Raw genomic sequence first — 2,989 nt, 5'->3', positions numbered from 1 at the left:
AGTGTTTCATTCTGTTGTACATAGGAGCTCTGGTGGCATAGTGCCCAAGACATTTGACTGCTAACCAGAAGGCTTGTGATTCAAACCCACCAGCCACTCCTCAGAAATAAGACTTGGCAATCTACTTCCATAGAGGGGCCATCTCGGAAATCCAAGGAGGAGTCTCTATGAATCAGAATTGACTTGAGGGCAATGAGTTAGTTTTGTGGGATGCTATGAATCAGAGCTGAGTTGATGGCACCTAACAGCAAATATATTTTGACATTGTAATTACATGAAATTCAATTTTCAGTGTCCATGAATTAAAAAAAAAAAAAAAAAATTACTGGAGAATAGCCAGATTCGTTCTTTCTCATATTTTTACTTATGACTATGGATGCTGCCATGCTACAACTACAGTTTAGTTACAGTTTAGCTGCAACAGACATCATATAGTCCATAAGCCAAAAAATTTACTATCTGATCCTTCACAGAAAACGTTTGTGAATCCCTGCTCAAGCACACAGATGCATAGTTATCATACTGCACTTCTCTTCACCATAGTCCTGGAAATTTCCTTCACTTGTCTGATATTACAGCCCCTGATTTCTGGATCCCACGCCCAATTTCTTCATTTATTCCCTTATAGTTGTAGACCATATGCTCTAGTGGCCTCTTAAGAATAGATCCATTGACAGTCTTAGTTTCGCAAAGCTGCTGTAACAAAGTGGATGGCTTAAAATTCAGAAATTTCTACTGTCTGGAGGCTAGTAGTGTGAATTCAGAGTGTTAGATCAATGCTGTTACTGACATCTGTACAGAAAGATCCCCTTCTCTGTCCCTTCTAGCTTCTAGTAGCCCCAGGCTCCCATGGTTTATGGCAGCATAACTCCAAACTCTACCTCTGACTTCTCATGACCACCTTTCCTCTGTGAATGTCTGTGTCACTTCTCTTCTTTGTGTAGTAACAGTAGTCATATTGGATTATTATATACCCTACTACAATATGACTTCAGGTTAACTAATTTTATCAAAGCAAAGCAAAGACTCTGTTTCTAACTAAGTTCACATTCACAGGTACTGTGTGTGTTAGGATTTCAGCATATCATTTGAAAGGACATAATTACCACATAAATTGTTGATAGCATGCCTGTTATAAAATTCCTATTTCATCCTTACACTTGGCAAAGTATAAATCTCAGTCAAAAATAATGTTTCATCAGAATTCTAGAAGTATAGCTCTATTTTCTATCATCTTCTGCCTTTGCTGAAGACTGACACCTTTCTGACTTCTGATATTCTGTTAATTGTTTTCTGTCTTTCCTTCTATATGAAAGTACTTTTAATTCTTATATTTTTACTTCTTGATCTGAGTTTTCATGATAATATATTGGAGTACATCTTATTTTGTGTGTCTTTGAATATTCACAAAGCTGGACACTCAGTTGTTCTGTTCAGAGTGGAGATTTTCTAAATATTTCTCTGATACATTTCTCTCCTCCATATATATATATATATGTTTTTAATCTCTTATTATATAGGGGCACTGCCATTGAGTCGGAACCTACTCACAGGAACCCCTCCTTGGGTTACTGAGATGGTATCACTATGGAAGTAGATTGCCCAATCTTCCTTCTGAGGAGTGCCTGGTGGGTTTGAACAGCCAGCCTTCTGGTTAGCAGCCATATACCTTAGGCACTACACCACCAAAGCTCCCTATCTCTTATTAAAGAACTTTAATTATTTAAGTATCAAACCTGGTGAATCACATGCTATTTATAAAGTACGGTTTATTATGATCTAATTTTATACACTAAAATTTACCATTTTTAGATTTTCAGATCTATGAGTTTTTACGAATGTATAGAGTTGTGACACCACCACTACAAACAAATGATATTTCTATTATCTCATGTCCCTTTGTAATTAATGGCCTCTTCTTACCCAAGACATTGGAAAAGATAGATGGTTTCTGTCCCTATACTTTTGTGTTTTCAAGAAAGTTATAGGATTTAGAAGCATGTAGGATGATCACTTTGTGACCAGGTTCTTTCACTTATAATAATAATAATTCATGTATATTTTTTAAAGGAGCTCTGGTAGTACAGTGCCTAAAGGCACTTGACTGCTAAACAGAAGGCTGATGGTTCAAACCCACCAGCCATTTCTTGGAAGGAAGATGGGGCAATCTACTTCCGTAGTGATATTGACTCAGAAACCCAAGGAGGGGTCACTATGAGTCAAGGCCGACTCGTTGGCACATAAAAACAACGTATTTTTTAAAAGGAACTCTGGTAGTGTAGTGCCTAAGGCACTTAACTGCTAACCAGAAGGCTGGCAGTTCAAACCCACCAGCCACTCCTCAGAAGGAAGTTTGGACAATCTCCTTCCGTAGTGATACCACCTCGGAAACCCAAGGAGGGGTTGCTGTGAATTGAGGCTGACTCGACGGCACATAGCAACAACAACAACAACATATTTTTAAAAGTTTCAGTCATTCATATTTATGCATGTTGAGCAGTAATTCATTGTATCGATATACCACAATGCTTCAATCATTTGGCAACTGATGGACATTTAAAGTGTGTCTAGTTTTGGACAATTTGGGTAAAACTGTTATAAGCATTCTATTTTAAAAAACAATAATTAAATTTCATCTGCCAACCCTATACATGATCATGGGTACACTCCCCCCCTGCCTCGACATACCTGATCATTCAGCCTGTCCACCCATCTATCTACCCTAGATCAGTGAGTGCTTGCCATCATTGATAATGAATCCCTGTATATGCAAAAGGGTTCATCTTTGTTGTCTGTACCTGCCGTGCTTGTCTCTATGTCTTCGTTTTCCTCAGCACCACCGTGTTGATCACTCTCTTTTCTTATAAACATTGTTATACAGAATTTGATGGACAAGTGTTTTCTTTTCTATTAGGTAATTACCTAGGAATGGAATTGCTGGTCATATGGTAAGTTTTTGTTTAACTTTCTAAGAAATTACCAAATGATT

This window comes from Orycteropus afer, unplaced genomic scaffold (assembly GCF_000298275.1).
Source record: "Orycteropus afer afer isolate SDZICR_OR568_19922 unplaced genomic scaffold, OryAfe1.0 scaffold00576, whole genome shotgun sequence".
NCBI classification, from domain to species: Eukaryota; Metazoa; Chordata; class Mammalia; order Tubulidentata; family Orycteropodidae; genus Orycteropus; species Orycteropus afer.
The sequence above is the reverse complement of the archived record's forward strand: the minus strand, read 5'-3'. Positions refer to the sequence as shown.